This window comes from Hemicordylus capensis, chromosome 6 (genome assembly GCF_027244095.1).
Source record: "Hemicordylus capensis ecotype Gifberg chromosome 6, rHemCap1.1.pri, whole genome shotgun sequence".
In the NCBI taxonomy this organism is placed as follows: domain Eukaryota; kingdom Metazoa; phylum Chordata; class Lepidosauria; order Squamata; family Cordylidae; genus Hemicordylus; species Hemicordylus capensis.
In genome coordinates, this window is record NC_069662.1 from 169444029 (window position 1) to 169457208 (window position 13180).

The 13180-nt window shown below is 47.1% G+C and overlaps 1 protein-coding gene across 2 annotated transcripts in view; it reads left to right on the forward strand.

The window, feature by feature from the left end:
- DHX30 (DExH-box helicase 30) overlaps positions 1-13180 on the forward strand; it is a 54440-nt gene continuing 41260 nt past the window's right edge. For both annotated transcript variants that reach the window (XM_053259784.1, XM_053259786.1), the window contains exon 1: positions 1-190. The gene's annotated coding sequence lies outside the window, so the exon portion shown is untranslated. The remainder of the gene's footprint in view (positions 191-13180) is intronic.

The window sequence follows — 13180 nt, forward strand, 5'->3', positions numbered from 1 at the left end:
CACCGGAAGCGGTTCTCCGCGAGGGGCTTGCCGGGGTCTGTAGTCTCAGCGCGTGAGAGGGAAAAGAGCGAGCCGGCCGGCCAGTGAGCGACCGACGGGCCCCGACCCAGCCCATTTTGCATAGCCGCCGCCGAGGCCGAGCGCCGCGGTGGGAAGGAAGAAGGCGGAGGAAGTGGGGAAGGAGGAGGAGGTCGGTGGCCGCTGAGCAGACGGGGGCGAGCGCAGGCTTCGTCCGCGGGGGCGTCGCGGCCGGGGGGGCGGGCGAGTGGAGGCGCCCCGGAGTAGCCTCCAGGGCTCTGCAAGCGCCGGCTGGGCTGGAAGCCTCTACCCCGCCCCGCTCCCCTCGCCGCTGGGGGTGGGCGAGGAGAGGACGGGGGAGGGGCCGGAAGAGGGGTGCGGTGCAGAGGGACCCCCACCATCGGGTGGGGGGGGCGTCCCAGGAGACAGCTGGGGCAGCGCCTCTCTAGCCCCCTTCACACGTTCTGCCCCGCCGCACGCCGTGTCCACAGGTCCCCGTGCCTGCGCGCCATGCCATGCCTTGGAGCGGCCGGGACCCAGGCGGGCTCACTTCTAATCACATGCACACGCAGGTCAGGCGCCTGCCTGCCTCCACACATCCACACGAGCAGGCGCGAGTGGACAGACGTCTGCACAGCCGTCGCCGTGCGGCCTCCTGGCTGGAGGAGGCTCCTCTCTTCCCGCCCCCACCTGCGAGCTGCGCTGCCTGCAGGTCGACCATTTGTCAGCTCTGCAGTTCTACCTGACGATGGGGCAGGCAGCGCGCAGCTCTTGGGGGGCGTGGGGTGAGAGAGAGAGGGGGGCGAGCCCCCTGAGTTGCTGGCTCGGGAGGGGCTGCCCTTGGGAAGGGGCTTGTGCTGGGAGGCAAGGCATGGATGGGCAGAGGCCAGCGGGGAGATGGAAAACAGGGAGGTGTTGCACCCAGGAGATGGATGTTGTGGTGGGGCTGAGATGCGAGGGTTAGAGGGAGGAGGAGAGCAGGATGAGTGAGAGGAGGGTTGCCCCCCAAGGGGTGCTGGTGGCATAGGAACATAGGAAACTGCCATATACTGAGTCAGATCCTTGGTCCACCTAGCTCAGTATTGTCTTCAGAGACTGGCAGCGGCTTCTCCTTCGCCAAGGTTGCAGGCAGGAATCTCTCTCAGCCCTGTCTTGGAGATACTGCCAGGGAGGGAACTTGGAACCTTCTCCTCTTCCCAGAGCGGCTCCATCTCCTGAGGGGGATATCTTGCAGTGCTCACACTTCTGGTCTCCCATTCAGATGCAACCAGGGCAGACCCTGCTTAGCTATGGGGACAAGTCATGCTTGCTACCACAAGACCAGCTCTCACAAGACCAGCGCTCTCTGGCATGTGAGGAAGGGGTGGGAGCAGAGCCAGGGATGTGACCTGAGAACTAGAGACTCTGGGGATGGAGACAAGCCTGTGAGGATGGGGAAGGCGGTGTTTGGGAGGCAAAAGAGAAATCATCAGGGCCAGTAAAGATGGTGGCCACTGAGCAGGAATGCAAGGATGGGGGTCCTGCAGAGGAATTAGATGCTGACTTACCCTCAAGAAAACCCCAGGTTCAGTACCTCACCTGGCAGCATCTCCAGGTAGGGCTGGAAAAGACTCTTTGACTGAAACCTCTGGGAGCTCCTGCCAGTCACTTTAGACAATGCTGAGCAAGATAAACCAAGGGTCAGACTCGATATAAGGCAGCTTCCCATGTTTCTGTGGTCGAGGTCTGTCTGTGAAATTTTAGAGCATGGGATTTTCTTGGCTGGATCAGCCCACGGTCCTTCTCTTGCCACTGGGTGCTCCTAAGCAGCTGTGTTACCTGTAGTCGCAGAATCTCTAGTGTGGCAAAGGCAGATGGATGGCTAACAAAAACTGGTCTTCAGGTCACAAGTAGGTAAAACCCCTCTACAGTGATAATGGAGAACATAAAAACTGCCCTGCTGGGTCAAGCCCAAGGTAGCCTATCTAGTCCAGCACCGTGTTTCACACAGTAGGCGAACAGATTCCTCTGGGAAGCCCACAGACAAGAGCTGAGGGCATGCCCTCTCTTTCTTGTTGTTGCTCCTCTGCCACTGGTATTGAGAGGCATGTGCCTCTGAGGGTGAAGGTGGCCCACAGCCACCAGACTAGCAGCCATTGATAGACCTGTCTTCCATGAATTTGGTTAAGTCCCTTTTAAAGCCATCAAAACTAGTGGCCGTTAGGGATGTGCACGAAACGTGGTTTGGAAACCAAATCGCAGCACATCCCTTTAAAATGGAGGGACCACATATCCCCTTGAACACAAAGAAGACCAAGTCCATACCTGCTCCTCCTCCTCCGCTTGCCACCACTTCTGTAATTGCTGCATTCCCCCCAGCTATACTTGCACACCAATGCGGCGTCTCCCAGCTGCCCTGCACGACGCTGGCATGCACATGGCCTCCATGCATGCACAGCAGTCATTCAAGAACATAAGAACAGCCCTGCTGGATCAGGCCCAAGGCCCATCTAGTCCAGCATCTTGTTTCACACAGTGGCCCACCAGATGCCGCTGGAAGCTTACAGGCAGGAGTTGAGGGCATTCCCTCTCTCCTGCTGTCACTCCCCTGCAACTGTTACTCAGAGGCATCTGCCTTTGAGGCTGGAGGTGGCCTATAGCCCTCCAACTAGTAGCTGTTGATAGACCTCTCCTCCATGAAGTGATCCAAACCCCTCTTAAAGCCATTCAGGTTGTTGGCTGTCACCATATCTTGTGGCAGAGAATTCCACCAGTTGATTATGCGTTTTGTGAAAGAGTACTTCCATTTGTTGGTCCTAGATTTCCTAGCAATCAATTTCATGGGATGACCCCTGGTTCTAGTGTTATGTGAGAGGGAGAAGAATTTCTCTCTCTCCACTTTCTCCACACCATGCATGATTTTATAGACCTCAATCATGTCTCCCTGAAGTTGTCTTTTTTCTAAACTAAAAAGCCCCAGATATTGTAGCCTTGCCTCATAAGAAAGGTGCTCTAGGCCTCTGATCATCTTGGTTGCCCTCTTCTGTACCTTTTCCAGCTCTACAATGTTCTTTTAAAATTATTTATTTATTATTTATTTAATGTATTTGTATACCGCCCCAACCCAAGGTCTCAGGGCAGTTCACAACAAAACCAAAACAAAACATTAAAATCAATTAAATGTTTAAAACAGTTTAAAACAAGTCAGTAAACAATCTAAATTTTAAACAGTTAAAAAGCTAAAAGGCCTGGGTAAAAAGATGAGTCTTCAGACACTTTTTTTAAAAAGTGGTCTCCTGGTCCGTCACTCTTATTCCCACGGGAAGCGTGTTCCAAAGTCTCGGGGCAACAACAGAGAAGGCCCGTCCCTGGGTAGCCACCAAGCGACATGAAAATAGCCACAGATGAGCCTCCCCTGATGTACGCAGTGGACGATGGAGATCATGCAGAAGAAGACGCTCTCTTAAATACCGTGGGCCTAAGCTGTTTAGGGCTTTATAGGTTATAACCAGCACTTTGTATTTTGCCCGAAAGCTTATTGGCAGCCAGTGCAACTCGTAATATAGGAGTAATGTGGTCTCTTCGAGATGACCCGGAGACCAAAACTTTTTTAGATGTGGTGACCAGAATTGTACGCAGTACTCCAGGTGTGGCCGCACCATAGTTTTGTATAAGGGCATTAGAATATTAGCCGTTTTATTTTCAATCCCCTTCCTAATGATCCCTAGCATGGAATTGGCCTTTTTCACAGCTGCCGCACATTGAGTCGACACTTTTAACGAGCTGTCCACCAAAATCCCAAGATCCCTTTTCTGGTCAGTCACCGACAGCTCAGATCCCATCAATGTATACTTGAAGTTGGGGTTTTTTATCCCAATGTGCATCACTTTACACTTGCCAACACTGAACCACTTTTGCCATTTTGTCGCCCACTCCCCCAGTTTAGAGAGATCCTTTTGGAGCTCCTCACAATCCATTTTGGATTTCACTACCCGAAAGGGTTTGGTATCCTCTGCAAATTTGGCCACCTCACTGCTTACCCCTGCTTCTAGATCATTTATGAATAAGTTAAAAAGCATCGGTCCCAGTACAGATCCCTGGGGGACCCCACTTCTTACTTCTCTCCATTGTGAAAACTCTCCATTTATCCCTACCCTCTGTTTCCTGTCTTTCAACCAGTTAGCAATCCACACATGTACTTGTCCCCTTATCCCATGACTGCTAAGTTTTCTCAGGAGTCTTTAATGAGGAACTTTGTCGAAAGCTTTTTGGAAGTCCAGGTATACTTGATCCACACACTTGTTGACACTCTCAAAGAACTCCAAAAGGTTGGTAAGGCAAGATTTCCCTTTGCAGAAGCCATGTTGGTTCTCCCCCGGCAGGGCCTGTTCTTCTATGTGCTTTACAATTTTATCCTTGAGGTTGCATTCCATCAGTTTGCCTGGAACAGATGTTAAGATAATTGGCTGTAATTTCCCAGATCGCCCCCGGATCCCTTTTTGAAAATCGGTGTTACTTTTGCTACTTTCCAGTCCTCTGGTACAGAGCCTGATAGTGGGGATAAGTTATATATTTTAGCAAGGAGGTCGGCAATTTCACATTCGAGTTCTTTGAGGACTCTTGGATGGATGCCATCCGGCCCTGCCGATTTATTTTTCACTTTTTCCAGACAGTTTAGAACATCATCTTTTGTCACTTCTATCTGACTTAGTTCTTTAGCCTCCATCCCCAAAAAGCCTGGTTCAGGAACAGGTATATGCTCAGTATCCTCTGCCGTGAAGACGGACGCAAAGAACTCATTTAGCTTCTCTGCAACCTCCATATCCTTCTTAATAATCCCTTTCACTCCCTCGTTGTCTAATGGTCCAACAGCCTCCCTGGCAGATTTCCTGCTTCTGATGTATTTAAAGAAGTTTTTGTTATTCTCCTTGATGCTCCTTGTTATTCTCCTTGATCTCTTTTCGCCTCCCTTATTGTCACCTTACATTTGTTTTGCCAGAGTTTGTGTTCGTTTCTGTTCTCTTCATTTGGACAGACCTTCCAATTTCGGAAGGAAGTCTTCTTCCCTTTTATGGCTTCCTTGACTTTACCTGTTAGCCATGCTGGCATCCTACTGGACTTAGTGGTACCTTTCCTCCTTTTGGGTATACAATCTAACTGGGCTTCTAGTATTGTGGTTTTGAGTAAACTCCATGCATTCTGGAGCAAAGTGACTCTCCTGATTTTCCCTTTCAGCTTTCTTTTCACCATACTCCTCATTTTGGAGAAGTTTCCTCTTCTGAAATTCAAAATAACTGTGTTAGACTTCCTTGGTGATTCTCTCCCCACATGTATGCTGAATTTGATGGCACTATGGTCACTGTTCTCTAAAGGGTTGATGACACTGACATCATGCACCAGGTCCTCGTTGCCACTCAGTATTAAGTCCAAGGTCGCCTTCTCTCTGGTTGGTTCCAGGACCAACTGTTCTAGGGCACAATCTTTCAGCGTATCTAGAAATTTGACCTCTCTGTCATGACCTGACTGTGAATTTACCCAGTCTATGTGTGGGTAATTGAAGTCACCCATTATTACAGCCCTGCGTCTCCCTGATTTCCTCCTGCAACTCCCAGTTACGGTCAGCATTTTGATCCAGAGGGCGATAGCACGTACCCAGTAGCACATTGCCTTTCAGGCCTTGTATTGTCACCCACAGGGTTTCTGTGGAGGACTCCAGTCCACCTAGGTTTTCTAGCTTGTTAGATTCTATCCCTTCTTTAACATACGGTGCTACTCCACCTCCAAGGTTCCCCTCCCTGTCCTTTCTATAGAGTTTATATCCAGGGATAACAGTGTCCCACTGGTTCTCACAGTTCCACCCTGTTTCTGTTATGCCCACTATATCTATTGCTGTGTTGGGGATTGCTGGTCAATTCTCTACAGATTGCATGGTCAATTCTTTGCCACAGGATATGGTGATGGCCACTAGGGATGTGCATGAAACGTGATTCGGAAACTGAATCACGGCACATATCTTTAAAATGGAGGGATCACACATCCCTTTTAACACAAAGGGAGCACGGTGCTCCCCCCAGCTATGATCACACACCGACAGGGCATCTCCCAGCTGCCCCCGTGCGATGCCGGCACGCACATGGTCTCCTGGACATGGACCTTTTCTCCGTGTTAAAGGGGATGTGTCCACCCTCTATTTTAATGGGATGTGCCACAATTCGGTTTCTGAATCGCATTTTGTGCACATCCCTAGTGGCCTTCACCACATCCTGTGACGGAGAATTCCATAGATTATGCGCTACATTCTGTGACGGAGAATTCCATAGATTATGCGCTGTGTGGAAAAGTACTTTCTTTTTGTTGTGAGGTGAAGAGTAGCAAGAGCACATGGATTCAGCCTGAATGTAAAGGTTGAGGAGTTTGCTATCTATATAAATCTTGTTATAACACTTTAGTAAAAACTGCCAAGATAAGGGAATGTTAGGGTGTCCCTGGAAACAAGGTATTTTTAGTTATACTTGTGCTGTTTAACATGTATGTGTCTGATTTCTTGTCTTGAGCATTTAGTGCTGCTACTGCTTTGCAGGATTTGGGGAGAAAGGACTGAAGCGTTCATCTTGATAAGGGGTTTGGAGTAGAGGTATAAGCTGGGGTTCTACAGGCTTGTCTGTGTGCAGTTGAGGGAGCTTTTGGCATTGGAAGAGGGTAAGAACAGCTTGGAACTGTTCCAGCCTGACTTCTTGCCAAGTTAGATGCTCTTAAGTCCATCTACATTCATGGGCTTTTCGGCCTGTCCAGCTCTGCACAGGATCAGACTTCTAGTTGCCAGGCCGTTGGGAGTCCCAGCAGCATTTCTTCTTCTAAAACACAAGATGCAGGAGAGCTCGAGTTGGTGGCATCCAGTATCTTAGACCTCTTGGGTTTCAGTCAGTGGAGCAGGAATGAATGGGTCAGTGGAGCTCAGAGGCCGGCTGGGACAGAGAGTTGCACTGAAGAGAAGGAGCAGAGCTTGGTTCTCGGGCTGTCACTGGTCTGATGAGCTAGCTCTTGGCCTCAACGGGCTCCCTCACAACAACTCTGAAGGAGGTTGGACTGAGATGCATAGTGACTTGCCAAGGGTCACACCCTGCTCTTGGGATTTAGCCAAGATGTCAAGCTAGGCACCTACATTCAGATCCACTCTCCGCCTGCATCATTGAGTTTTTGTTGTTGTTCTTGTTTTTAAAGATACATCATCTTCTTACTCATCTGAAGTTACTGTGGTAAGGAAGCTTGGTTCGGTGCTTATCAAACAGTTTACTTCATGGCTCTGGAGCAGGAACTGCTTTCAGGAGGCCAGTCTGCTAGAATCCCTGAGAACCTGCGGTTTTGACTTGGCAGTGGATGTCTGCAGGGTTTGTGAAGAACGACAAAATGGCAGCTGGAATGGCATTTAGGAAAGGGTGTTAGATTTCAGTGGGAGTGTATTTCTTGCCCCGCATGAGAAGTTAACTAACACCTGACAGCTCCTCTCATCTACTATGCAACTCTTCCTTTGTAGGAAACCCTACAGCAGGAGTAACAAACTGCAGCCCTCCTGCAGATGTTGGCCTACAACTCCCGTCATCTCTGGCTACTGGCCATTGTAACTAGGGATGATGGGAATTGTATTACAACAACAGGTACAGGGCCACGCTTTGAGACCCCGGCCTATATACTGGCCCACTTTATATATCATGTTATAATTAGGAATGACTGCTGAGAAATACCATTAGGATTTTCTGCCTCATGACTGTCTTGTGTTCTGTTGAGGCACACCATTGGTTAAGGACAGAGTATAGTTCAGGGGTTGAGCATATGCTTTGCATGCAGGAGGTGTGTTATTCAGTTCCCAGCATCTCCAGCTAAGAGGATCTTGGGTAGCAGGGCTAGGAAAGACCTCTCTGTGCCTGAAACCTTGGAGTGCTTCTGCCAATTGGAACAGGCACTACTGAGCCACATGGTCCCAAGGCTCTGCCTCTGTATAATTCGATCATATTGTTAATCAGTTTCATTGCATGTTCTGTACCAGGGTCTCAACGTTGGGTCCCCAGATGTTATTGGACTTCAACTCCCATAATCCCCAACCCAAGGCCACTGGGGCTGGGGATTATGGGAGTTGAAGTCCAATAACATCTGGGAACCCAACGTTGAGAATCTCTGGTCTGTACAATATATGTTTTGTGCCATCAAGGAACTTAGACCTCTTGGGTCTAGTGAGTGAGAAGCTGCCTAATTTTAACAAGGTGAAATAAGCAGTAGAATAAAATTAAAAAAAAAATAGTTTTGTTTTCTTCAGATATTATTTTAAAGTCAAGAACTTTCTCATTAAGCTATAATCTCCTTTGTTACATAACAGAAGCAGAGATGAGTTAGTACTAAGACCCCAGATATCCCAGGAAGATGCTCATAGTTGTACATGAAAGGTGGCCTTAGGTTGCTTCTGTTATAGTGACCATTCTTGGATTCCCAATCTTGCAGCTTAATCAAGTTGAAAAGCTTTTGAGAGGCCTAGCAAAATCATGAATAAGAACCTCAGATTCTCAGAGTAAGTGACTGTAATAGTAGGGTCAGACTATAAGATGATTCCCAACAGTGCAGTGGGCTGAGAGTACTTTCTTCACTGTGGATTCCACTTCCGGCATTCACTGCCTGCATTAGATAGCAATTAGTAGTGAAGCCAGTGCTAGTATGTGCAAGAAAATATCTTTTTCCTAGGTTTCTCATGGTTGCTGTCCCTCCAGTTCATGGTGGGTTACAATAACTTTAGCTTTTAAAAATATTTTTAAAGTATATGTATGAATAAACTGAGTTAAACCATTTGTTGAAAAGCAGTATATAAGTATTTGTCGTATTCATAAACATTTTAGTCAGTAAGGCCCTGGAATCCTTAGGTGGATGAATTCAGTCACTTTTAAATACCTGCATGTGTACTGTATATACAACTCCCACCACGTACTCTTAAATATTAAAGTCTTAACTGATTGATTAAAATGTCTTGTATTGCTGCCAGAGATGTTCACATCAAAATATTGAGTGGTCTTGGCCAAAACCCCTGCTAACTGGGCAAAGATGCACCTTTTACTGTGGTGATTCTCTTTATTTAGCAGGGTGAGAGTAACTGGCCCTATCCACCCCCAGCACAGGACCTCCAGGGACTGTTGCTGGTGTCTGTCTTTTCTTTCTTTTTAGGTTGTGAGCCCTTTGGGGACAGGGAGCCATCTTATTTATTTATTTATTATTTCTCTTTGTAAACTGCCCTGAGCTATTTTCGGAAGGGCAGTATAGAAATCGAAATAATAATAATAATAATAATAATAACAGCCTATATTCTGCCACGATGTCTATAATAACAGCAACAACATTGATGATAAAATTCAGCCATCCCAGGTCCTTGGGAAGGACTCGATGTCTGGATAAAACAAACCAGTCAATAACACCTGTTTGACTGTTAATTAATTAATAAATAAAAAAACATTCCCCTCGGGTTAGTCAACTGGACCACAGTTCCCAAATGGGGACACTTCACCTCATGCCTTTGCCATTCATTCTTAAAATGTAGAGGGAATGGTCAAAAGGCTGTTTCTAGAAGACTACATCAAGAATATTGGTTAGGGTTTCTTAGAACTGCCCAACCTTCCTTTTTTCTTATGTATTGTTGTAACAACCCTGTGAAGTAGACTGGGTGGAGCCAGAGCAACTTGGCCAAGCCGGTCTAGGGCAGGGTTTCCCAGCCTTGGGTCACCAGGTGTTGTTGAACTACGGCTTCTGTCAACCCCAGCCACAGTGGCCATAATTCCTTCCCTTCAGTGTTGTGTGTCTGAATTTGTGCAAGTATTCCATCATAAAGGTAGGCAAGTTGAGGGCTGCCAGATGTCTCTTTAGAACACATGTGAACACTGTCTGACATCTAGACTAATACTGCACATGCTGGAAAAAGTTTCATGTAGTTGCAATGGGGGAAGCCACCTAATGGTACAGCGGGGAAGTAACTTGTCTAGGGAGCAAGAGGTTTCTGGTTCAAATCCCCGCTGGTATGTTCCCCAGACTATGGGAAACACCTATATCAGGCAGCAGCAATAGAGGAAGATGTTGAAAGACATCATCTCATACTGTGTGGGAGATGGCAATGGTAAATCCCTCCTGTATTCTGCCAAAGAAAACCACATGGCTCTTTGGTTACCAGGAGTTGACACCAACTCGACGGCACAACTTTACTTTTTACACAATGGGGGATGGGGATTTTTGCTGTTCTCAGCCCTCTTCCCTCTGCAACCACCTGTGCCTCCCAAAAATATGTCCCTGAGGATCCCGCAACCCTCAGGGACATATTTTCATAAGGCACAGTGTGCTTCAGAAGGAAGGGGAGATCAGCAAAAATCACCCTTCCCCCATTGCATGTGCAGAATGTTTTTGGCACATGCAGCGTTGGTCTGGCTTTTGACTACTATATTGTCTAGCTGTGGACGGGCATGTTTAACCTAGAAATGCTAGATGGTTAGATAGATCCACCCTATCTATCACTGAAACTGTCCTATTCCTTTATATCACAGGACTCCTCTAAGGTCTTGGTTGCCATGCTTTTTGCTAAAGCAACTCATCAGAAAAATAATGTTTAACAGAACTTGCCTGTTGGTTCAGTCAGTTACCTAGAAGTGAAGCTCTTGGACTCTAATAATACATTACCTCCCAGTGTCGGTGACGTCAGCTTGGCCATCATCCCAACAGCCAACTATGATCCTGTCTGGGATAGATGCTCTGTTCAGGCATGTTGTTGAATTGTTCAATAACATTACTGGGAGTCATTTCTCTTGAGACTAGGAATTTTTTTGACAGCTGCAGTTTGTTGTACAATTAGAAGAAAGTTGCATATCCTAAAAAACCTCTTTTACATAACCATTACAGGTGTGAGAGCCTTACTGTTACCTGTTCATCCTAATCTTGTTGCAGAAATAAACTTGTTTAATTTACATCCAGACTAGTCTTGCCTTAGTGTAAATACTGTTGTACTACAGGTGAAACTCGGAAAATTAGAATATTGTGCAAAAGTCCATTAATTTCAGTAATGCAAATTAAAAGGTGAAACTGATATATGAGACAGACGCATTACATGCAAAGCGAGATAAGTCAAGCCTTAATCCTCTATAATAAAAGCCTTGAGCGTGATCCCGTGTCCTTTTCCGGCCCGTGTCTTTCTCGGCTGTTCTGGGCATGCGCGGCGCGCATGCCTAGAACAGCCGAGAAAGATACGGCTGCCCAGACACGGGTGGCCATGTTGAGAACATGTTGCCTACGGAGAAGGCAAAAACAGCAGCAGGGGGACCGGGAGAACAGAGGCAGCAGCGGGGGAGGGGAAAAAAGCCGGGAAGAAAAGAGAAGGGGGGGAAACGGGCCCGCGGGGGGACCGGGAGGGCAGAGACGGCAATGGTGGGAATACTAAACTGCAGCGTCAGGGAGATGAGAGCGGGGAGAAGAGACCGGCCCGTCCGCCGCGGCAGAAACATAATGGCGCCCATGTTGACTCTCGGTGCGGCGGCGGCAGGAAGGACTGGCTCTGTTGGCGGCAGCCACCGCGGCGAGAAGACTGGGCCCGCTGGCGGCCCAAGAAGAGGATTGAACTTCGGAGCAAGAGCAGCACCCCCCCCACTAGAGCCCGTTATTAAAACGGGCTTAAAAATACTTGTTTGTTATAATTGTGATGATCATGGCGTACAGCTCATGAAAACCCCAAATCCACAATCTCAGAAAATTAGAATATTACATGGAACCAAGAAGACAAGGATTGAAGAATAGAACAATATCGGACCTCTGAAAAGTATAAGCATGCATATGTATTCAGTACTTGGTTTGGGCCCCTTTTGCAGCAATTACTGCCTCAATGCGGCGTGGCATGGATGCTATCAGCCTGTGGCACTGATGAGGTATTATGGAAGACCAGGATGCTTCATTAGCGGCCTTCAGCAATTCTGCATTGTTTGGTCTCATGTCTCTCATCCTTCTCTTGGCAATGCCCCGTAGATTCTCTATGGGGTCAGGTCAGGCGAGTTTGCTGGCCAATCAAGCACAGTACACTGTATACTTTTCAGAGGTCCGATATTGTTCTATTCTACAATCCTTGTCTTCTTGGTTCCATGTAATATTCTAATTTTCTGAGATTGTGGATTTGGGGTTTTCATGAGCTGTACGCCATGATCATCACAATTATAACAAATTAAGTCTTGACTTATCTCGCTTTGCATGTAATGCGTCTGTCTCATATATCAGTTTCACCTTTTAATTTGCATTACTGAAATTAATGGACTTTTGCACAATATTCTAATTTTCCAAGTTTCACCTGTAGTAGAAGGTCAAAGAACATGTTGGTTGCACAAAGAAATTCACCTCTGTTCCAAACTAGTTCTTGTGCATGCCCATCTATATATCTATATCTACACACATACATGCACGTGCGCACCCCCACACACACACAAACACAAGAAACTCTTTGTGTGATGTGCTTTCAGGTTGTTCATTTTCCACTGCTGGTAGTATAGCACTAGAACTGCAAAAGGTCCTTCCCGCACAAGTGACACTGGGGCTGTTACTCTGGAGTCTCAAATCTAGTTGTGAATAGTGCTGACGAAGCAGGAGTTTTTCACTGAACTTGTCACATTCTTAACACGGCCTTAGATGTTGCTGCACTCCACACTGGCAGCAGGTGTTCCTTGAACTGATATGTAATTTCATTCCCCGCATCAGGAGCTACTTTAATAGCACAGAACCTTAAAGAGAGACTTGCTCCTAGCCCAGTTTCATTGGGGCGGAGAAGTGCAACACTAGTGAAGACATTGTACTGACCTTTCAGTAGTGGCTGGACTAATGGCAGTCACTGAACCACCACTATCTTCTAGGGGATAAAAAGGACTATTCAGACTCCCGCCAATACCTGTACAGCTATTTGTATAGCTGAAATCTCTATGGCAGTCTTCCCCTTCTCTCAAAATCTGCTTTGTGTGCAGAAAGTCCCAGTTTTTATCCCTGGAATCAAATAACACATTAACAGGATATGTATCCAATCCAGCAAGAGCTACATAAAACAAGAAGGAAGAAGATCAGGCGTACCATTAGTAATTTCTTTATCAATATACAGATATACACACACACACTGTTTTCTAGATAATAAATGTTAATC